The 24797-nt window shown below is 42.0% G+C and overlaps 1 pseudogene; it reads left to right on the forward strand.

Moving 5' to 3' along the window:
- Positions 1-24797, forward strand: part of LOC129810912 (xyloside xylosyltransferase 1-like) — a 54191-nt pseudogene that overhangs the window by 6747 nt on the left and 22647 nt on the right.

The following is a 24797-nucleotide window of genomic DNA, read 5'->3' on the forward strand; positions in this document are numbered from 1 at the left end:
TCTAACACTCAGTGAGCCATGATTAGTGAGTGTGCACTGATAGGGCTCTCAATGGGAGACTGAGGAGTGTTTTGCAAACACTCACTCTCTCACACATGCATACTCTTTCATGCTCAAATACACTCATGCATTCTCTCATTCACACCATACACTCTCCCTCTTACATAAACAAACCGTACAATGTTTCTTACACTTACATTCAGTCAAATGTATACACTCTCGTTTATTCTGTGTTGACTCACAGGATGCTTGGGGAGAACTGAGGGGATGGGTGTCGAGGGTAGGGGTGGACACAGCTGGATAAAGGTGTATGCAAACTGCACCAAACATGTTAGTTAGATGTAAAATTGCGCGACTAAGATCTCCTCGTCAAAATTAATGACACATTTCTTGAGTTGTCTTTTAAGGGAGTATGCGAGCACACTTGTTCGTTTTGCCTAGCCGAAGCAGGCGGTAGACTGGCAGGGGCCTGAAGGACACATGGCATGGAACGCTCTCCCAGGGAGGGAGGGAAGCGTTCTGTTCGATTGTCACATGACGCTTCAGTGTCCCTCCGTGTGAACTGATGATGACAGTCCCCTCTGGTTGAGCACTTTTAACACCCCGCTGGAAGGACAGCATGGGGCGCCGCTCAGCCAGTAGAGCCAGTGGTCGGGCTTTTGGGGCCAAATTAGGGCTGGGAGATTATGGCCAAAATATCATATCACAATATACAGTACCAGTCAAAAATTTGTACACAAGTAGTAACCAAAATAGTGTTAAACAAATCAAAGTATATTTGAGATTGTTCAAAGTAGCCATCCTTTGCCTTGATGACAGCTTTGCACACTCTTGGCATTTTTGGAATGATGATTTGGAATAATAGAAGTTAAACATTTGCTTTATGAGTTGTGCATGACCCTAGAATTGAAACACATACATTGTAAGTGAGTTTCAATGGGGCTTTCTCCATCGTGACTTGTTCTATACCCTTCAATCAAACTTCAACCAAAGTTGATCTCATTTGAGATCATTTCGACACTGTCTTGTAGGGCTGCACGATATGGGCAAAAATCTATTTGACTTCCGATTTAGATCAAAACACTTGCGTGAAATGTTGGAATCATGGAAATACAATTATTTAATGTTTAAAAATGGTATACCGACTTATACCGAATCAAAGCTCACTACACAACACCTTGACACACACAGTGGCCCTACTATGACTCACTTTCATAAAAGAAGAGTGGGCATTGGAACATGAGTGTGTTGTGCTCCTTCCTTACAGCAATAAGGAAGCATTAGGAGTAGAAGAGTTCAATGAATGCTTTTCCAACAAGATGTTACATCCAGAGGTTATAAGATCACGGACAGTCAGTTGTCCATTTTAAGTCGTAGCGAAACAAGGTTTCAGTGTAAAAATTACGTAAGGTGCCCTAAGAATTGAAGTGTGTCATTCACACTAGACTGGTTAAAAATGCCTGGGCCTGGAGCGATGTGAAGAGGCCTGAAGAAAAAGTTAATTGCACACATGAAAACACACTCGAAGGAACCATACAAAGTCAACAGTCTGAGAGGGGAAGGAGTAGGATTGAATGCGCTGTGTTCCACTGTCTGAAGTGACCAGTTGTCACTCAGCTTTCAGTTCTCAGCTTTCAGTTCACTCAGCTTTCCAGAGGACTTTGAACATGGTTCTTCAGTTCAACGTTGGTGTTTGCCAAGCTGCTTGCCCCTTCAACTAGCAATTGAAGGCTAACCTGAGGTTGAATAGATGTTTTTCTGCCCGTCTAAATTGCAGAGGCGTGTGTTCTTGTGACTTCTTTGTTTACTGTGTTCTGAGCTGCTTTCTCCAAAGATTGCTTTAGCGTCACCAAGTAGCTATTCCTCTGTCGGAGGAACTGTAATATCTGCAGGGGGCTGTTGGAATCTTCACTTGAAGATGGGAATTTGTGTGAATATGATAGTGTGTGTGGACCACTGGACATTATATTTTCTGCACAGTTAAGTGCTAGCTAGAATTGACACAGATGTGAGGGGGAAGTGCATTTGTATTTTATTTATCATTTTGATGTTGATCATTTGTACGGAAATGTTCCAGCTATTTTGGAAGGATGTAGGTCTCTGTGGGGGCAATAGATGAGTTTTGTTAGGCTTCCTCCCTCTCTTACCCTAACCAGAATGCTATGCACCCACCTGAGTAGCATGAGGGAATGCAAATGGGGAAAATGGCAACCTGGTTATTCCAGGACACAACAGTTTCATCATACAATGCAGTCAGTTGTCCAACGTTCAACTCCAAAGGGATACAATGAGGGATTGAACAACAGCCTAAAAATAAGTATCATACGCAGAACTCGCTCTTCAAAATAGACAAGGGCAAGTACACAATGGAAATATTTCTCACTATCTTAATTTAATGAAGCCCCTGAGTGATTCATTCTTTATAGATTATGAGTTTGCCTGTAAACTCCCAGGGGGGGTCTCCAACATGTTCTTACCTGACTGTCCCCCTGGCCTCAACCACACCTGGCCCCCTTCCTTTTCCACCTGGCCTTTTCAATAGAGCAAGAGAACGGAGTCTGTGTGAAGTACTTTGTTAGTGTGAAAGTGGTTGGGCAACAGATGGAGCTGTTTGAGGTGGCAGGTGTGCTGTTTTTCATCTATAATCAATATGATAGAAGACAGTTGGAGCCTGTTTAGTATCTAGACAGTTGTTAGGCCTGGACAACTTTGACAGGATAGGGGGCCACAAAAAAGCTGAACTCCTCGTGAGGGGCCGCAGTTGCTCAAGGGTCTGCGTACCAACATCCATACCCCCCCCCCCCCCCCCCCCCCACCACACACACACACTGCGAGCAAAACATTTTAGCAGCTCCCCTCTTGACAGTGGAGATAATTTTTACGTTTTGCCGTGGGGCGGAGAGAAGATTTTGCCGTTTTATAACTCATTTCAGGCAATTCTACACATTTGCCATAATGTGAAGATAAATGTTTGCAGTTTTTAAATGCTATCCGAGTGAGACTGACTAACAAAATCAATGGGGGACCCCCGGACAGTAAATTGACCATGATTACTAAGTTAGTCTAGCGGCCAGCTAACTTACCAATCTAAAAAATGTTTGCTGACATGGGCTAATTGAGTGACTATCAGTGACTGACATAACAAAATAAATACTGCTGATGCACAACCAAATTTTGAATACACCTTGTGCATTCTACTATTATAACTCGCAACAGTAAGTTGAGACCTCGACTGAGACCTCCCCCCATTAAAAAAAAGTTGCCCATTGCCCAGTGGCATGCTAAGTTGTTGTCCAAAGCAAGAGGGATTGGAGTGCAAATGGAAGGTAAATTAATCTTAAGTCTCATTTTACACGGGCTGCTCTGAAATTACTTCAGATTTTTCTGGAAGATGGGATGAATGAGCCGTCGCTGGAGAACTTCAAGGAATTGCAGCACGGTCACGAGGCATTTCCATGGACGCAGGATTCGATTGCTTGTTCCAGCTATCGAATCCTACCCAACAGATCCATCAATACAGGCTGAGAGTCCTGGGAAATGGGCTGGACTGGGCTGTGTTGGGAAGCTGTGTGAATGACACCATTGGTCATGAATAAAGCCAGAGATTGTTTTCAATGTAGTATGAAATGTCTCTAGGCAGGCTCAAAACAGCCTGATCTGGAATGTTCACGGTGTCATGTGGACGGTGTTTTTTTTCTTTTTTTTCTCTTTTTTTTTCAGTACAACAAAGACAGACCGTTATAAACGAACATCACAAAGCAATTTTTTTCTGGGGCTTTATGACAGTTCGTATGAAGCTGTTCTTTAAGTGGACTTTATTTAGTCTGTGCCATTCCACAGAGAAACTGTTAAACTGTTAAACTGTTCCATCAAAATGTTGTCTGCTCCAGTTATACAGAGTTTTAGATGGCTCCCAGTGCACTGGTGATTTAGAAAGTGTCATCATTGTAAGCATGACTCAACACTGATCAATAATAGCTTATTTTATCTCGTACAGTGTACAGTGGTAGAGAGCAGTGTGTGTGTGTGTGTGAGACAGCTCCTTCAGCTTGGCTTTTCTAGCAATTATTGACAGCCAATTTGACAGAGCTTGAAGAATTTTGAAAAGACGAATGGGCAATTGTTGCAAAATCCAGGTGTGGATAGCTCTTATAGATTCAGAGCAGTAGTCGCTGCCAAAGGTGCTTCTACAAAGTATTGACTCAGGGATGTGAATACTAATGTCGATGAGATTTCTGTATTTCAGTTTCAATACATTTGCAAAAATGTCTAAACATGTTTTCACTATGTCATTACGGGGTATTGTGTGTAGATTTGTAATTCAGGCTGTAACAAGAACATTGGGAATAAACAAGGTGTATGAGAACTTTCAGATTCCTTGTCCTCTTCCCAACTTTTATCTATACCCACATCTTTTTTTTTTTTTTTTTTTGCAACAACAAAAAACACCCCCACACACATCACTAATCAGCACTAGATTATGTTTAGGAAGTGAGTGCAGGTCGATGACTCAACACAATTGTTGGAATATACTATGTTTATTTTTCATTCATTCTGTCTGTCTTAAGCAGTATGTCCCCTAAGTCAGTGGTTTCAAACTGTGGGGCCAGAGGGGCGCGTTTTTTTTTTTTTTTTTAGCCTTTAAACCCCAGAAGAATTCTAGAATGTTGCTGTAGATTACTGAGAATATAAGATTAAGCTTGTTTCCTCACACATTTCTAACACAGACATAGCTCAAAAACAAAGAACAAATTACAAATACAAGTTAACTTATATTAAATAGGTTGTGTTCTTTAAAACTGACATCACATTCATGTCAATAGAAATAACACCAATTTTGTCTTCCATTGTGTAAAGACACTCGCTGTCAATTTTTTAAAAACACCAGATCTGAACATAAATAAAACGGACTCCTACCACTTTTAAAACGACTCCAAAACCCCTGCTACTGTCACAGATGCCCTCCATGGAAATGTAGGCTACCCTCTCAGGTGTGCTCTCCTTCTGCTGCCTCCTCTCTCTCCACATCTCTCCAATCATCTCATAACTGCGCATCCTCCATGCCTTCTGCTGCTGAACCCTGAGTCTCCATATCACTTCCCTTGCTTTCACTGACCTAGAGGAACAGACTAGGAGGGAGGGAGGGAATAGAATTTTGGTCAGGATCATCATCTCTTCCTTCCTGTCTTTTTCTCAACCATACACATTCTCTTCCTAATAATCACCTCTTAGAGGTTTCCATAATAAATGATATGATAGTTACACGCCTCCATTACACACACAGTAAACAGTATCATCATTTTCAAGCAATCAATTAAAATGATTTTATGAAGTTCGTAGCGGCCAGATTGTTTCTCAGTTCATGGTGTGCATATGTATGACTAATGGATAATCCGACGGGATAGATTACACAGGAATATGTTCATAGATCGGCCAGATTATAACCAAAAAGGCAATATAGGATACAGATACTTCAAGACCCATGGTCAGATTTATTTTTTACAGATGGTAAGAAGTCAAAGTATGTTGCACAGCGGTTTACAGATTCAACACATCAACTAGAGGTCGACCGACTGATTTTTCAAAGCCTATACCGATTTATTGGACGACCAAAAAAAGCTGATGCCGATTTTCTTTTTTTTATATATATATTTGTAATGAAGACAATTACAACAATACTGAATGAACACTTCATTTAACTTAATATAATACATCAATAAAATCAATTTAGTCTCAAATAAATAATGAAACATGTTCAATTTGGTTTAAATAATGCAAAAACAGTGTTGGAGAAGAAAGTGTGTGCCATGTAAAAAAAGCTAACGTTAAAGTTCCTTGCTCAGAAAATGAGAACATATGAAAGCTGGTGGTTCCTTTTAACATGAGTCTTCAATATTCCCAGGTAAGAAGTTTTAGGTTGTAGTTATTATAGGACTATTTCTCTCTACCGTTTATTTCATATACCTTTGACTATTGGATGTTCTTATAGGCACTTTAGTATTGCCAGCCTAATCTCGGGAGTTGAAAGGCTTGAAGTCATAAATGGCGCAATGCTTGAAGCACAGCGAAGAGCTGCTGGTAAACGCAGGAAACTGCTGTTTGAATGAATGCTTATGAGCCTGCTGCTGCCTACCATCGCTCAGTCAGACTGCTATATCAAATCATAGACTTAATTAGAATATAATAAACACACACAAATACGAGCCTTAGGTCATTAATATGGTCAAATCAGGAAACTATAATTTCGAAAACAGAACGTTTATTCTTTCAGTGAAATACGGAACCGTTACGTATTTTATCAAACGAGCGGCAACCCTAAATCTAAATATTGCTGTTACTTTGCACAACCTTCAATGTTATGCCATAATTATGTAAAATTCTGGCAAATTAATTACGGTCTTTGTTAGGAATAAATGGTCTTCACACAGTTCACAACGAGCCAGGCGGCCTAAACTGCTGCATAAATTGTGACTCTGCTTGCAAGGAACGCAAGAGAAGTGACACAATTTCCCTAGTTAAAAGAAATTCATGTTAGCAGGCAATATTAACTAAATTTGCAGGTTTAATTTTTTTAAACTTGTGTATTGATTTTAAAGAAAGGCATTGATGTTTATGGTTAGGTACACATTGGTGCAACGGCAGTGCTTTTTTCACAAATGCGCTTGTTAAATCATCGCCCTTTTGGTGAAGTAGGCTGTGATTTGATGATAAATTAACAGGCACCGCATTGATTATATGCAACGCAGGACAAGCTAGATAAACTAGTAATATCAACCATGTGTAGTTAACTAGTGATTATGTTAAGATTGATTGATTGTTTTTTATAAGATAAGTTTAATGCTAACTAGCAACTTACCTTGGCTCCTTGCTGCACTCGTGTAACAGGTGGTCAGTCTGCCACGCAGTCTCCTCGTGAAGTGCAATGTAATCGGACATAATCGCCGTCCAAAAATGCAGATTACCGATTGTTATGAAAACTTGAAATCGGCCCTATTTAATTGGCCATTCCGATTAATCGGTCGACCTCTAACATCAACTATTGTTATTTATTTAGGATGTTGAAAGTAAAAGATTACAAAGATGACACGCATAGCTGTAGATTCCTATGAAAAAGTTACACATTCATATTTATCTTTAACTAAGGCAACCCTTACCTGTGGACATGATGTGGTGCATGGCCACGGACAGGAAGATGGTGTTGCTGAAAGTGCTTCTGCATGGCCTCCACGATGGGGAAGAGCTTCTGGCTCAGGACCCCCACGTTGTGACGCAATTTAGCCAAACAGGTTTAGAAAAATGTCATCTATTTCGATGGGCATAGTTAGCTGATTGTCTTTTGTAGGGAGGGAGTGACTGGATCAAGTGTGACAGCGTTGCGAGCGAAGCACAATGTTGCTTCCAGCTCTCATTTTCTTGCCTTACAGACCAACTACAGAGTTCGCCAATGTTAGCTGATTAATTACGAAGGTGGAACAGTTTCCAAATGAATTGCATCGGTAGATACAGGACCAAACAAGCAACTTGATATCTGGCTATGTAAACGAATATCACTGCAACGCAATAACATAATTTACTTTAAACCATTTTTTTATTTTACATTTTATTTAACTAGGCAAGCCAGTTAAGAACACATTTCCCGCCCTATGGGACTCCCAATCACGGCCGGATGTGATGCAGCCTGGATTCGAAACAGGTACTGCAGTGACGTCTTAGACCACTGCGCCACTCAGGAGCCTAATATTGAGCTCCATTGCGCAAGCATCTATCCTAACATGAAACCTTAGCTGTCAAACAATAGGGAAACGAGGCAATGTATAGAATATGAATATTTGTACCTAGCAACCATGACAACAGAAACACAAATTACTCATCTCCATTTCGGTGGCTAGTTAGCTGGTTGTCTGTATGGCTTGCTAGTGAAAGTGACAGCTGGTTGACTGTATGGCTTGCTAGTGAAAGTGACAGCTGAGGTTGACGCTTCGCTAGCACAGCTCAAATTTACCGCCACACAACCTTTCTTGCCTGACAGACTAGCTAACTAACTATAGCAAGAAGCTTCGGCCATTTCCATATGAATTACATCAGTCGAAACGAGACAAAACAACCAACTAGTTAGCTGACTATATACAGCTAAACACTGCAACTCTTTCCATGAGACAGAGAGCAATCCTTTGAGCTCCACGGTTGATGTGCTCGCCTGTACCAACCAAGAGACCATGACAGGATTTGCTAATCTGAGAACTATTCCCCAAGTTTCACAGCATCAATCAAAAACACCAAACATATATCTGCTGTTTTACTTATTTCACTCACCTCGACATCATCATCGCTTTCAAAGTGAAAGGAGGTGTACGAAGCCGTATCACCAACCAATGTAGGTACAGCTTCTTTCACAATGAAAATTCGTGGCCACTTCAGCACTTTTATTTTGAGTAATTAAGTAATTTTTTTATTTTAAAAGTCAAATGACCTTAAACCCTGTTTCCAGTTTCTGATTGATGACAGCCACATGAATACAACAGGTTGTTAGCAAGTTAATTTTGCGTTATTGATACGGTAATTACTGTTAGAAAAACAAGGCTGTTTGCGGCCGCTATATTAATTTTAAAGAAAGACTGTTGACAGCCGCTATGGTTTCTAAAGGGTTCAGAACTCAGTCCATCTTTCAACTTACTCATAGTAGAGTGCACAAAGAGAAATTTAGAAATTGGGTAGTGCATCGTCAGTATTCCTCTTGTCTGTCATTACATTAGAGAGCTATTTATAAATGGTCAGAAATGCCCAGATCAACCAGTCCATGTCAGCTAATGTTTTTAGCTAGCTTATTTAGCACAAAGATTTTGTAGTAATGTTTAAGTTACTCAAATATCACATGAATACACATTAGACAGTCAAAAACCCAAGCACCCCATTCAGTGCCACATACTTGACCTCAGACACAACATTCCTTCAAGGCATGATTTAGACAAAGCAGTGTTGTGCAGCCAGCCCGCCTGCCCCATCATGGCCTGCTGAAACCTGGTCCGTAGAGACGATCTTTGCTGGTTCGCACGCTCGGCTGGACGCCAGAGGTGGGCTGTTGCAGTGAACCTTGCCGTGATCCCTCCGGTTCGGGAATTGGTCTCTCCCTCCGGGTAAACTAGGCCTGGTGAAATGAATCTGAGTTGGCCGAACACAAACATTCTGTTATCGTGCACTGTAACGTTACCCCGAGGCACCGGCCAGAGAGCCTCCAGCTCCTCCGATATGGTCAAATGTCACCCTGCATTGCCCTATCGGTATTAATTGGGAATTTGACCTCTTGCAGTTCATGTCAAAATCACATTTGTTTTAAAGGCCATTCTGCACTGCCTGTCAGCATTAAATGGTCTCATAATAGCTGTCATTGACGGTTAAAGAGAAACGGCGATTGGAGAGTGTGCGTGAATGTGGCTCTGCCTGTGTGGGCCTTCATGATTTATGTGGTTATATTATAGCTTAGCACAATCATGTATCACCCGAAGAGTCTCTTCCTGCTTTCCCCTGTTTTAAGCCCCCTCAGAACGAACAAAGTCAGCGTTAGCCGGACTCGCAAGACTCGCCGCCAACCTCCCTCTGCTAACGCAACACATGAAGGCATTTTGAGGAGGACTTCCTTGTTTAAAGAGCATTGGAGAAAATGGTTGACACTCTGCAGACAGTTTAGTTTCCGCTGCTTGTTTAGACAGAGACCGACCCTAAAATATCTCTCTGGCCAAGGTCTCCGTGGAAGCCCTGCTCTGGCCCAGAAACCCAGCATTGTTCTTGTTTCAACAGGCTTAGTTTAGGACACTTGTTTTCCTTTTTCCATATGCAGGGCCATTGTCTGTGCAGTCTGGCCTCTCCAGGCCAGGGCCCCGAGTTCGGTTGGCCTTTCCATTGTGACTTCAACCATCAGATTGGGACAGAGACACGTTTGATTACAGTGCATGCCACAGTCTGACCTCAAGAAGCTGGAAAACTGTTTCTTGTTCTGTTATTTGTTAGTATTGTTAACTGGAATCACGTTTTTCTTGCTTGACTTGGGCAGCGATTGCTTCTACTGTAGATAGGCCTAGATTATATTGGCTTGAAAAACAGTGAGCTGGGTTGGGGTCAATACCGACACATCACTGGTGTCTTACTTTGCGTTATAGATACTCAGTGTCATGGGTGTCAAACCCCTTACCATAATTAACGTTATTGATCCAATGAATTAATCTGTGAAGATTTTTGGAAGAAAAAAAACAACAGTTTTGCTGAAGTCCTTGAATGGTTTAGAAATCAGAAAACGGGTCTCGCACCTAGGGCTGTTGTGAAGGAGCGGCTCTCCCTCACTACTTTCAATTTGAGAATAAGCGGAGCTTGTAAGTGTATTCTGATCATTTATTTAATTACACTATAATTCCATGAAAAATGATAGTATGACAAACCAGATAAATATGTATAGCAGCCTAGAGGTAGGTAAATGGTGGTTTCTTCCCAGTCTTCTCTCTGGCAGTGGTGAGAATGATGAACTGTAGGCTACATGTGTGCACTGCGGAGGCCCGTCAGGCTTGGCCACTTTGATCAATCAGAACGTAAAAAAACGAATCCTTCTATTTGTCATCGTTACATCACTTTGCAGCATGCACGGTTAGCAGAGGTACATTTTTGGACAGCTGGCTAGCTGTCATAGACATAATGGTGACAAAACAAGCATTGGTGCATTTTTTGGGTTGTTGCAAAAGCTGCAGCAACTACCACAACCAATAGGCCTGACAATAACACAAACAGCCAGCAAGTTGATATAGGTGAATATCCTGATCCAGCTCCCTCATCTGTCCTGGCTACTAGCATGCAGCCCGCACCACAACCTTGACGGCTCCCTCCCTGCCCTGTCCCCAGGTCCAGGCCTGATCTTCAACACTGACAGTTCTCGATCACACGTCCTCAGCTACCTCTGTTCCCTCAGATGACAGAACAGCTCCTCTCTCTGCAGCTGGCACCAACACCACGGCACCAATAGGCCTGCTACCATGTGCTGACGTATGGACAAACAGTATGTGGAGGAACAAACAGGAGGCATACTCATGAATAGTTTGTAAAGAAGATATGTGCAGATGTCACACGTCTGTCATTTTACAAGTCAGATTCAGATCAACTTTATTATCCCATCAGGGGGAAATGAATTTTGTCATGTGCTTAAGAAGACAGTAAATAAAACATGAAAACACAAACAACACAAAATAATTAATTCAAAGTGCTATAGCTACACATGTATAGTGAAAGTGCCAAATGCTGTATACTCGAGGGACCAACAGATGATCTATTATACAGCCAAATGGCTCTTGGAATAAAAGCGTCCCCATATCTATCTGTTTTAATTTTCTTTTGAAGAACAATTTTTTTTCCGCCTTGTCCGGCTGCTGCTGTGACTGAATTTTGAGGGAACGGGATGAGTACTGTCCTGTAAAATGCTTTCAAGTTTTAGGAGGATGAGTTTTGTGTACAGGTTAGTTGCTGATTCTTGATCTATAGCAATTATCCTTCCCGCCATCTTAATCAAGTGCTGAAGCTTGACTTGATCTTACACTCGCATATCAGACCAACCCAGGGCCATAAGCTTTGTTTTTTTTTTTTTTTTGATGAGTACAAGCAAAACTACGCTGATAGTTTATTTCAAATATTAAACCGACAAGCCCCGTAACCCAGATTTTGTCTTGATTTGATCAAGCTTCCTGACCAAAAGGCGGAGACTGTGAAACATTTGTTTGAACGCTTGTGTGGTGATTGTGCCAGTGTCATGCTGGGGAAGAAATCCGGCGTTGCACGCAGGCTCTCCCAGCACTATCCAAACCTTGTTGTGTGGCACTGTCTAAGCCATAGACATGAACTGGTGGTAGGGGATGAAGTGTCAGAGGTTGGTGGTGTGAACAACTTCCATATCGTCATGAACAAATTGTACACTAAATACAGTCGATCTCCCCAAAACCAGAACCAACTTGTTGATTGAACTTCCGAACTGCAGCAACAAGTAGCAAAACTAAGGCTCGTATTGGGAACACGCTGGGTGGATAGCTTTTTCTGCACAGTGTGTGCGGTATGGTCCATCTTTGAAGCACTCTGTGCTCACTTTTCAGATTCAGAGATTGAGTGTTTTAATAGTCACATGTACAGGGTTGCAGGTGTGATTGCAGGGTACAGTGAAAATCTTAGGCTCCGAGCTCCAACACGCAGGACAAAGTGAAATAAAATGGTAATAATAAAGCAGCAATAAAAATAGCACTATATACACTTAATAACTGTAGAAGCGATGAATAAATGTCCATTTGGAGTGGAGGCAGAGTGAAGACTGTTTTAGGGGATGTGGGGGAATGACCATAGGGGGAGCAGCATAAATGTATAGGGGTGTGGGGGAATGACCATAGGAGGAGCAGCATAAACGTGTGGGGGAATGACCATAGGGGGAGCAGCATAAACGTGTGGCGGAATGACCATAGGGGGAGCAGCATAAACGTGTGGGGGAATGACCATAGGAGGAGCAGCATAAACGTGTGGGGGAATGACCATAGGGGGAGCAGCATAAACGTGTGGGGGAATGACCATAGGGGGAGCAGCATAAACGTATAGGGGTGTGGGGGAATGACCATAGGGGGAGCAGCATAAACGTATAGGGGTGTGGGGGAATGACCATAGGGGGAGCAGCATAAACGTATAGGGGTGTGGGGGAATGACCATAGGGGGAGCAGCATAAACGTGTGGGGGAATGACCATAGGGGGAGCAGCATAAACGTGTGGGGGAATGACCATAGGGGGAGCAGCATAAACGTATAGGGGTGTGGGGGAATGACCATAGGGGGAGCAGCATAAACGTATAGGGGTGTGGGGACCAAAAATAAATAAAGACAATTATAATTAGTCAATAATATACACATTAACTGCAACAGTGATGAATGTTGTTGGGGTGGGGGAAGAGTAAAAGCCATTTGGTGGGGGAGAGAATGCCCATAGGGGGAGCAGCATGTGAGGTAAGTGACCATTGAAGGGGTGTGAGGGGTATATGTCGAGGGGGGTAAATGTCCATAGGGGGAGTAGCAGGTAGCTGACTAGTGGTGGCTATTCAGCATCCTGATGGTCTGAAACTATTTTCCAGTTTTTGCCATGATGTTCATGTACTGCCCACGTCTAAGTGATTTGAAGCAAGGAGAACAGGGCATGGCTTGGGTGACTGGGGTCACTGATGATCTTCTTGGCCTTCCTGCGACACCTGGTGTTGTAGGTGTCCTGGAGGGCAGGCAGTGTGCACCCAATGGTGCGTTTCGGCTCCCCTTGGCAGTGGAGTTGCCGTACTAGGTTGTGATGCAGCCTGACAGTATGCTCTCAATGGTGCTCTTGTAGAACACTGTGAGGGCCATAGGGGACAGGCAGAATTATTTCAGCATCCTGGGGTTGCTGTCGTGCCTTCTTCACCATGGTGGCCATGTGGTTAGACCAGCTTTCAGCTTCTCCGAGATGTGTATGCTGAGGAATTTGAAGTTATTAACCGTCTCCACGGCAACCCCATTGATGAGAACGGGAGTGTGTCCAGCCCGGTTCCTCCTGAAGTCCACAATCAGCTATTTTGTTTTGCTAATATTTTGTTTTGCTAACACCTCCTCATCATTGTTGGTAGTCAGGCCCCACTACTGTTGTGTTGTCATTGAACTTGATGAAGTTGGAACTGTGTGAGGCCACACAGTCGTGGGTATACGGGGGGGACTGATGAGGGGACTGAGGATGCACCTTTGTGGGACCCCAGTGTTGAAAATCAGTGTTGAGGAGGTAATGTTGCCTAACTTCACCAGCTGGGAGCGGCCCGCCAGGAAGTCAGTTGCATAGGGAGGAGTTCAGACCCAGGGTCGTGAGCTTTGCAATGAGCTTATTGCGCACTATGGTATTGAAGGGCGAGCTGTAAACGATGAACAGCATCATCACATATCCATTATTTTTGTCCAGTTGGGTAATGGCAGTGTGCAATGGCGATTGCATTGTCTGTGGATCTGTCAGTACAGTAGGCGATTTGGAAACAGTTGTGTGTCAGGGAGGGAGGAGATGGTATGGTATTTGACTAGCCTCGAAGTACTTTATAATGACAGAAATGAGTGCTACTGGTCGGTAGTCATTCAGTTCAGTTACTTTCCCTTTCTTGGACACGGATGATGGTGGACATCTTGAAGCAGGTGAGTATAGCGCCCTGAGCTAGGGAGAGATTGAAAAGGTCAGAACACAACTGCCAGCTGGTCTGCAAATGCTCTGAGGGCACGGCTAGGGATGCCATCTGGGCCAGCAGCCTTGCGAGGGTTAACACGTTTGAATGACTTACATACGTCCTCAGTGGAGACTGAGTGTGTAGCCCACATTGTCATCGGGGGCTCTCCTTGGCAGCTCAGCGTCATTGTGCTCAAATCGTGAGAAGAATGTGTTAGAATGTGCATATCCGGTAGGGTAGCGTTGGTGACGTCGATGTGGCTGGCATTCTTTTTGTAATCGGTGAACGTTAGGTGCCCCTGCCACATACGCCTTGTGTCCGACTCGCTGAATTGCTCCTCCACTTTGTCCCTATACTTGTTTCACCATCTTGATCGATCTTCTTCATAGGTCGTATTTATACTGTTTAACCACACTATTGTCCCCGGTCACCTTGCCCTATTTATAAGCAGCATCCCTCTTTCAGTTTTAAAGGCTGCTATCAATCCATCGTTTTTTATTCGTGAACGGTTTGAAAGACACTCGGTATCACATCTATGCATTCTTTTTTTATTTTTTGGGGTAAATGAGTCGGCGTATTAATTTATGTTATCTCCAGAGGCAACCCGGAATATATTACAGTCACGTGATCAAAACAGCCTTGGAGCGTGAATTCTGATTTGGTCTGACCAATGCTGTACAGACCTGACCCCTGGAACTTTTTAGTTTTTTTTGTAGGCGGGGATAAGCAAGAAGGAGTTCTGGTCGGACTTGCCGAAAGGAGGATGGGAGAAGGCCTTATACCTGTGTCGACAAAGCGTGTAGCAGTGGTAGGTCTGTCCCAGACAAAAAATATATATTTGTCGACTGAAAGTCGTCGGTTCTTTTGACCAATTGAATCATCGAAATTTTAAAAGGTGTGTTTATCCTTATATTTATATAGACACCCTATGTGTTTTAATTAGAGGTCGACCGATTATGATTTTTCAACACCAAAAAATCCAGATACCGCTTAATTGGCCTATATATTTATTTTTTTTATTTATTTTTTTGTTTTCTTTAAATATATATATTTTTAAATGTATATATTTATAATAATGACAATTACAACAATACTGAATGAACACTTACTTTAACTTAATATAATACATCAATAAAATCAATTTAGTCTCAAATAAATAATGAAACATGTTCAATTGGTTTAACCTCTACCGAGCACCTACCCCGGGTCCGGGAGCACCCCCCCCCCCCCCCCCCCCACACTGATTAGCATCGCTAGCATAGCGTCACAATTAAATAGTAGCATCTAAATATTATTAAATCACAAGTCCAAGACACCTAATGAAAGATACAGATCCTGTGAATAAAGCCACCATTTCAGATTTTTATAATGTTTTACAGGGAAGACACAATATGTAAATCTATTAGCTAAACACGTTAGCAAAAGACACAATTTTTTTACTCCAACAGTTTTTTCCTGCGTCAGTAGCTATCACTAATTCGACTAAATAAAAAAATATATAGCCACTAACCAAGAAACAAGTTCATAAGATGACAGTCTGATAACATTTATGGTATAACATAGTTTTTTTTTGAAAAATGTGAATTTTTCAGGTATAAATCACAGTTCTACATTGCAGCTGCAATCTGAAATAGTGCTGACGCAGCCAGAACAATTACAGAGACCAACGTCATATAACTAATTACTTGTCTTAAAACATTTCAGAAAAAATACACAGCGTACAGATATTGAAAGCCCAACATCTGGTGAATCCAAACAATATTTCTGATTTATTAAATGTTTTATAGCGAAAACAAAATGTAGCGCTAAATTAGCATAGCCACGCCAGCCAGAACCAGCTGGGCGGCCCCGACCAGTTCACATGCACGACAGATATATGAAATAACATCGTAAATTGGGTCTTACTATTGCTGATCTTTCATCAGAATGTTGATCAAGGTGTCCTTAGTCCTGATGAGTCGTTCAATCCATTCATAATGGCAACTTTCCCTCTTCATTTAGCATATGTACTGGTCGACTGGCCAAAGAAAAAAAGTCACAGAACGGAACACGGCAAAACTCCCGAAAAAATTCAAATAATCTGATTAAACTATATTGAAAAAACATACATTAAGATGATATGGTCACATGTATCAAACAAACCTCGAGACGGAGATAGTTTTCATCCGTAACGGCAGCAAAACAGAAGACAATCACACCTACAAATCGCGCGATTCAGAGAACCGGAAGTTGTCGGTCACGCCAAAGAAATAGGTCTTATTTCACGTCAGTACAAGATAAACAAAAAATGTCTCGTCTGACGTCCTCTTGACACCCAGAGGAAGACGAATGAAGTGTGTTTCGGGTCATAGGTGGCGTGACCATATATAGGCAGAGCGTTGAAGCGAGCATACACATCTTGCATTCTTCTTCTTGGTCAGGGAAAGTGCTGTCAAATGACTTCTGTTTCACTTAGAGACAAAATTGAAACGGTTTTAGAAACTATAGATTGTTTTCTATCCAATGGTATTAATTATATGCATATAGTAAGAGCAATAATTGAATAAGAGGCAGTTTAATCTGTAGAGGAAATTATGTTAATGCGAAAACAGCACCCCCTGTATTCTCAAGAAGTTAAATAATGCAAAAGCAGTGTTGGAGAAGAAAGTAAGTGCAATATGGGCCATGTAAAAAAAGTTGACGTTTTAAGTCCCTTGCTCAGAACATGAGAACATATGAAAGCTGGAGGTTCAATATTCCCAGTTGAATTTTTTTTTTCACCTTTATTTAATCAGGTAGACCATGGCAGGGCAGGATGGATATAGGTCTATAACAGTTTGGGTCTAGAGTGTCTTCCCCTTTGAAGAGGGGGATGACCACGGCAGCTTTCCAATCTTTGGGGCTCTCAGACGATACGAAAGAGAGGTTGAACAGGCTAGTAATAGGGGTTGCAACAATTTCGGCGGATAATTTTCGAAAGAGGGTCCAGATTGTCTAGCCCAGCTGATTTGTAGGGTTACAGATTTTGCAGCTCTTTCAGAACATATGCTGTCTGGATTTGGGTGAAGGAGAAGCGGGGGGGGGGGGGGCTTGGGCAAGTTGCTGCAGGGGGTGTAGAGCTGTTTATCGGTTGGTGACAGTGTTTCCTAGCCTCAGTGCAGTGGGCAGCTGGGAGGAGGTGCTCTTATTCTCCATGGACTTTAGTGTACCAAAACTGGAATTAGTGCTACAGGATGCTAATTTCTGTTTGAAAAAGCTAGCCTTAGCTTTCCTAACTGACTGTGTATATTGGTTCCTGACTTCCCTGAAAAGGTGCATATCGCGGGGGCTATTCGATGCTAATGCAGAACGCCACAGGATGTTTTTGTGCTGGTCAAGGGCAGTCAAGTCTGGGGTGAACCAAGGGCTTTATCTGTGCTTAGTTCTAAATGTTTTGAATGGGGCATGCTTATTTAAGATGGTGAGGAAAGCACTTTTAAAGAGCAACCAGGCATCTTCTATTGACGTGATGAGGTCAATATCCTTACAGGATACACGGGCCAGGTCGATTAGAAAGGCCTGCTCGCTGAAGTGTTTTCGGGAGCGTTTGACAGTGATGAGGGGTGGTCGTTTGACCGCAGACCAGTTACGGAAGCGGTCAATGAGGCAGTGATCGCTGAGATCCTGGTTGAAGACAGCAGAGGTGTATTTAGAGGGCAAGTTGGTCAGGATGATATCTCAGAGGGTGCCCATGGTTACGGATTTAGGGTTGTACCTGGTAGGTTCCTTGATAATTTGTGTGAGATTGAGGTCATCTAGCTTAGATTGTAGGACGGCCGGAGTGTTAAGCATATCCCAGTTTAGGTCACTTAACAGTACGAGCTCTGAAGATAGATGGAGGGCAAACAATTCACATATGGTGTCCAGGGCACAGCTGGAGGCTGTGGGGGGTCTATAACAACAGTGTGAGAGTTGTTTCTGAAAAGGTGGCTTTTTAAAAGTAGTAGCTCGATTTGTTTGGGCACAGACCTGGATAGTATGACAGAAGTCTGCAGGCTATCTCTGCAGTCGATTGCAACTCTGCCCCCTTTGGCAGTTCAATCTTGTCAGAAAATGTAGTTGGATGGAAATTTCAGAATTTTTGGTGGCCAGGATTTAGACATGGCTAGGACATCAGCGTTGGCGGAGTGTGCTAAAGCAGCGAATAAAAAAAATTATAATAATGTTTAGGGAGGAGGCTTCTGATATCAACATGCATGAAACCAAGGCTTTTATGGTTACAGAAGTCAACAAATGAGTGCGCCTGGGGAATCGGCGTGGTACTGGGGGCTGCAGGGCCTTGGTTAACCTCTACATCGCCAGAGGAGGAGTTGGATAACGGTATGGCTAAATGCTATAATAACTGGTCGTCTAGTGCGTTTGGAACAGAGTAGATTTCTGGTCGTGGAAGAATGGATTCAAGGCATAAATGTACAGAAAAGGATGTGAGTACAGTGGAGGTAAACCTAGCCATTAAGTTTTAGGTTGTAGTTATTATAGAATTTATGACGCGTCTACTATTTCTCTCTCTACCATTTGTATGTCATATACAGTTGAAGTCAGAGGTTTACATACACCTTAGCCAAATACATTTAAACTCAGTTTTTCACAATTCCTGACATTTAGTCCTAGTAAAATTTCCCTGTTTTAGGTCAGTTAGGATCACCACTATATTTTAAGAATGTGAAATGGCAGAATAATAGTAGAGAGAATGATTTTATTTCATCTTGTATTTCCTTCATCAAATTCCCAGTGGGTCAGAAGTTTACATACTGAATTAGTATTTGGTATCATTGCCTTAAAATTGATTAACTTGGGTCAAACGTTTAGGGTAGCCTTCCACAAGCTTCCCACAATAATTTGGGTGAATTTTGGCCCATTCCTCCTGACAGAGCTGGTGTAACTGAGTCAGGGTTGTAGGCCTCCTTGCTCGCACACGCTTTTTCAGTTCTGCCCACAAATATTCTATAGGATTCAGGTCAGGGCTTTGTGATGGCCACTCCAATACCTTGACTTTGTCCTTAAGCCATTTTGCCACAACTTTGGAAGTATGCTTGGGGTCATTGTCCATTTGGAAGACGCATTTGCGACCAAGCTTTAACTTCCTGACTGATGTCTTGAGATGTTGCTTCAATATATCCACATAATTTTCCTACCTCATGATGCCATCTATTTTGTGAAGTGCACCAGTCCCTCCTGCAGCAAAGCACCCCCACAACATGATGCTGCCACCCCCGTGCTTCATGGTTGGGATGGTGTTCTTCGGCTTGCAAACCTCCCCCTTTTCCTCCAAACATAACGAGGGTCATTATGGCCAAACAGTTCTATTTTTGTTTCATCAGACCAGAGGACATTTCTCTAAAAAGTACGATCTTTGTCCCCATGTGCAGTTGCAAACCGTAGGCTGGCTTTTTTATGGCGGTTTTGGAGCAGTGGCTTCTTCCTTGCTGAGCGGCCTTTCAGGTTATGTCGATATAGGACTCATTTTACTGTGGATATAGATACTTTGTACCTGTTTCCTTGCTGTCCTTTGTTGTTGTTCTGGGATTGATTTGCACTTTTCGCACCAAAGTACGTTCATCTCTAGGAGACAGAATGCGTCTCCTTCCTGAGCACCATGACGGCTGCGTGGCCCCATGGTGTTTATACTTGCGTACTATTATTTGTACAGGTGTTTGGAAATTGCTCCCAAGTATGAACCAGACTTGTGGAGGTCCACAATTTTTTTTTTTTTTTTATGTCTTGGCTGATTTCTTTTGATTTTCCCATGATGTCAAGCAAAGAGTCACTGAGTTTGAAGATAGGCCTTGAAATACATCCACAGGTACACCTCCTATTGACTCAAATTATGTCAATTAGCCTATCAGAAGCTTCTAAAACCATGACATAATTTTCTGGATTTTTCAAAGCTGTGTAAAGGCAGTCAACTTAGCGTATATAAACTTCTGACCCACTGGAATTGTGATGCAGTGAATTAGAAGTGAAATAATCAGTCTAAACAATTGTTGGAAAAATTACTTGTGTCATGCACAAAGTAGATGTCATAACCGACTTACCAAAACTATAGTTTGCTAACAAGAAATTTGTGGAGTGGTTGAAAAACAAGTTTTAATGACTCCAACCTAAGTGTATGTAAACTTCTGACTTTAACTGTGTATATATACAGGTGTATGCCTTTCCAAATCATGTCCAATCAATTGAATTGACCACAGGTGGACTCCAATCAAGTTGTAAAGAAATCTCAAGGATGATCAATGGAAACAGGATGCATAGCAAAAGGGTCTGAATATTTATGTAAGTAGGGTATTTCTGTGTAGATTATTGCGGAACAAAAATTTGTTTAATCATTTTAGAATAAGGCTGTAATGTAACAAAGTGGGAAAAGTCAAGGGGTCTGAATACTTTCCCATATACACATTTCAGTCCAATATACCAGATGTTGCAATTGGAGGATGCCTTTTATGCATATTCTATAATGATGGCCTATTCAATTGGCTACATCTGTCGGTATTTATTTTTTGCACTCCCTCACCTAAACAAATTGTACTACACCACTGCTCGCACCAATAGATCATGTGGTGTTCCCATCAAATCACCCATCTAGATTTGGGACTTACTACTTCTTATACCTGCATTTCCTTATTGGAGGTTGGTTAGCAATTCAGTTCTTGGAACCACAAATAACTTTCTTGAACTACAGGGGTCATACCAAGATCGCTTGCTTAGACTACTGGATTTGCTTTTTGGACCATCTGCGTACGTGGTCTAGATCTGTTTTTTGGACTTCCAAAGGACTTTTCTGGAGGCCCATCGAGTATCTAGATATTTTTAATTTTTTCACTTTAAGGTTACTATTTTACTATAACACTCGTTAACTGTATGGTACAGTATACACAATTGTGAGTGACATCTTTAGAGTCGCTGTAACATTTTAGCAGTTCAAGACCCAATGCATGGTTTTCAGATTGACACCACTCTGTAAATCCAGATTGGCACAGTATTTTGTCCATTGCACAGCAGTCCAGCACCCTAAGAATGTCCTTACTTTTCACTGCCATGCCAACCAGCAAAACACAGGAAGGTGAAACAATGAACAGAGGAGTCTGTATTTCCTGGTAACTTGGGTGACTGTGTACACAGAGTGCTGCTTCCTGGCTATGGGGGGAAAATCGATACAGTTACATATCGGGATATTGTTTTGACTATCACAATATTATTTTTGGGCTAGCTGGCTCTACCTGCACCAAAACTCCAGTATGTTTCCTTCATAGCTTGTTCTACACATGCTTTTTAAACAAAGAGAACATTTTGTTTTCAGGACTTTTATTTCCATGACTGTTCAAAACTCGTCTTCTCATGGCTCTCTCTTGTCCCTCTGCAGCAGACATATGATGAGCAATATGTTTGGAACATCAAATTGCAATACATATCGTATCATGAGGTCCCTGGCAATTCCTATACCTGCTGGCTATTGACCGGCGGTAGCTACCCAGAAACAGGGCTATGATTAGAGATGCATGTTATATCAGCCTTTTTATCGGTATCAGATGATAGCTAAAAACATATTGGTATCAGACAATAATCAGAATAATTTCATAGCTGATAATTTTGGCTGATATGATGTATAGTCAAAGTAATCTGCTACTCAAGGGGTGCTAGCAATACGTTTGAATTTCTGAGTAAAAATGTATTGAACTCTTTGTTTCAGATCTGCAGTGCATTGTACAGCTGGACCTGGATCTGAAGTACAGGAGCAACATCAGGGAGCTGTTTCTGGAGATGGATCGCTTCCCTTCTGGAGCTGTGATCGGCATTGCCTGAGAGATTCAGCCGGTATACAGGTATTCAACACACAATAAACACACACACGCATACCTTTTTGTTTTACTATCCTTGTTGGAACCAAAAAATTGATTCCCATTCAAAATCCCTAAGTGTAACCCTAACCCATAAACCTAACCTCTAAGCCTAAAATACCTTTTCTGGGGGGACCGGTGAAAATATGTGCCCACAAATATCCCACACAACACAAAGACATTATGTATAGTGTGGTCTGAAATTGACATCCTTGAGAAAGATGAGAAATAATGACTGTATAAAGTAAATAATTCAAATAGTGAGCTATATTGTATGCTTCAAAATATTGGGAAATTATATTTTATCCTAATATAATTGGTCAGAGAAAGAGATTTGGTTTAACAAGTAATACTTTTTTTTCTTCTCAAAGGTAGGGGGCAAAATTATTATCACCCCTAAAGATTCTTAACAATAAAGTAGTACAATTTTCCTTGTTTTACTATCCTTGTGAGGACTTTGGTCACCACAAGAATAGTGAAACCAAGCACACGTGTGCGTGCACACATGACGTGTGGTCTCTTGGCATTGGAAAACATCAGTGTGTTACTGAAGAAATTAAGTCACTGCCACAAACTATTGTACAAACCATTTCACATCACAAAAATCTATATCTTAAACTGGGAGAAACAACATCATAGTACTTAGACGAGAGAGCAGACCAGAACTTTCTCCTGAAACGTATGGCTTTGGGTGGCAGAGAGGCAAGACTGGTCGATATGGTCTTGTGGCCAGCCTGTTTAAAGTGGGGCACTCTAACAGCTGAAAGGAGATGGCACTTTTTGTGTTCCGAGTGCTTCCTTGCCACACATTCCCACTAAAGTGACAGGAGCTGGCAGTGAGGAGATCCGCTCAGAGCCCTGCTGTCAAAGGCTGTCCAAATGGAAAGGGGGAGGAAGTGACAAGAGGGGAGTTGAGAGAGACCGAGATGTGTTGAGTCTGAGGAGGAGGGTCGAGAGTCCAGTGGAAGGGGAGTGGTTGGAGGTGGGGGAATCAGAGAAGTGGACGGACGCGAGCACCAAAAGGAAACGTGCGAGTGTGGACGTGTGTGTATATGTTATGACATTCTGAAGGTCACTGTGTTTTTAGCCTGCAACAACAGGAAGCACTGTGCTGCTGTGCTCATCAGTGCTGCCTCTCTCTCTCTCCACTGGAGGACAGTTGCCGTTCTTCCTCTCCTTTACTCTGATGCCCTCTCCTTTCAGGTTTCAAATAAAACTAATTGCAGAGACATAAGAGCCAAGTTCATGGTTCTAGGAAGCATCCAGTTGCCCTGTGTGTCCACTGTCCACAGTCCTCTGCTTAATTACTTTCCTCCCTAAGGAATTTATCTGCTCACGTTAATCCCGCGGTAATTAGCTCTGCCACAAAGCTGTGTGTTTGAAGGGAAGTAGATAAACTTAATCTGTGATATTCAGGGGACAAACAGAGAATGTTTTAACAGGTACTTATCAAACTGATTTTTTTTTTTTTTTGTCTTGCAATTATATCAATGTCATCGTCATCCATCAAGGAACTCTGGTGTAGATTTTCTGAATACGTTTCAACTACTTAGTTCAGTAGACAAGCTCCCAAAAAATACCATATTGTTCGATTTAGAATAGAAGTGTGAAAATTGGCAGACTTGAATAATATTTAGCGCTGAACAAAACCTGAAATAGTGCCATTTCAGCGAACACTGAGTGTCAGACTGTAGCGACCTCCTATAGATAAATGGTGAAAATGCATTTACCCGCGATTGGGTCTACTTTGCCCCAAAATAGCTTGAAATGTTTGAATTGGTTTGAGGAACACACTCCATCAACGACCAAAACCATATGTACTTTGTTTTTACCTTGATGATCACAGTAAAATGTAGATGGTTTTTGCTTTCAAACATTAAGATAAATGTTCTAGACGCATTTCACGGGAACGTTGCAAGAACATTCATGTGTCCAGTTCTGTCCAGTGGAGGCGTCAACCTCCACACCAGTTCCCTCCTCCCCTCTGCGGGTGAGAGAAAGTCTGGTTATTTTTGGCCATTGCCAAGCTGATCTGACTCATTGTGATCCTCACAGGACAGTCATGACAATTCCAATGGGATTTTGCATAGAGTGACGTGTACAGGGTCGGTTTCCTATCACATTTCTTAAAAGTGACACGGGGAAATAATATCATATTCTATATCATTGTAATCAGTAGACTTCAGAAAACATAGAAGTCTACTGATTATGACAATGCACAATGTAATCATGTATGTTAAAAGCACTGTGTATGTTTGAGAGTATCCATAACCTTGCCAACAGACAGAGCTATGAATGGATCAGTGATTCACCAATCAGGACCTCGATTGGCTTAGCAACAGTAACAATGCGTGATGTGTAATGATATTTTACATTTTTGGGGGAGTTTCTTTGGGACCATCAGAAGACATCCTGACAACTGATGCACAGAAATACTATTGCAACGTTCCCATAATCAATCAATCAATCAAATCTATTTATAAATACCATTTTACATCAGCCGATGTCACAAAGTGCTGTACAGAAACCCAGCCTAAAACCCCAAACAGCAAGCAATGCAGATGTAGAAGCACGGTGGCTAGGAAAAACTCCCTAGAAAAGGAGGAACCTAAGAAGAAACCAGGCTCTGAGGGGTGGCCAGTCCTCTTCTGGCTATGCCAGGTGGAGATTATAATAGTACATAGCCAAGATGTTCAAACGTTCATAGATGACCAGCA

This window comes from Salvelinus fontinalis, chromosome 14, assembly GCF_029448725.1.
Source record: "Salvelinus fontinalis isolate EN_2023a chromosome 14, ASM2944872v1, whole genome shotgun sequence".
Classification (NCBI taxonomy): Eukaryota; Metazoa; Chordata; class Actinopteri; order Salmoniformes; family Salmonidae; genus Salvelinus; species Salvelinus fontinalis.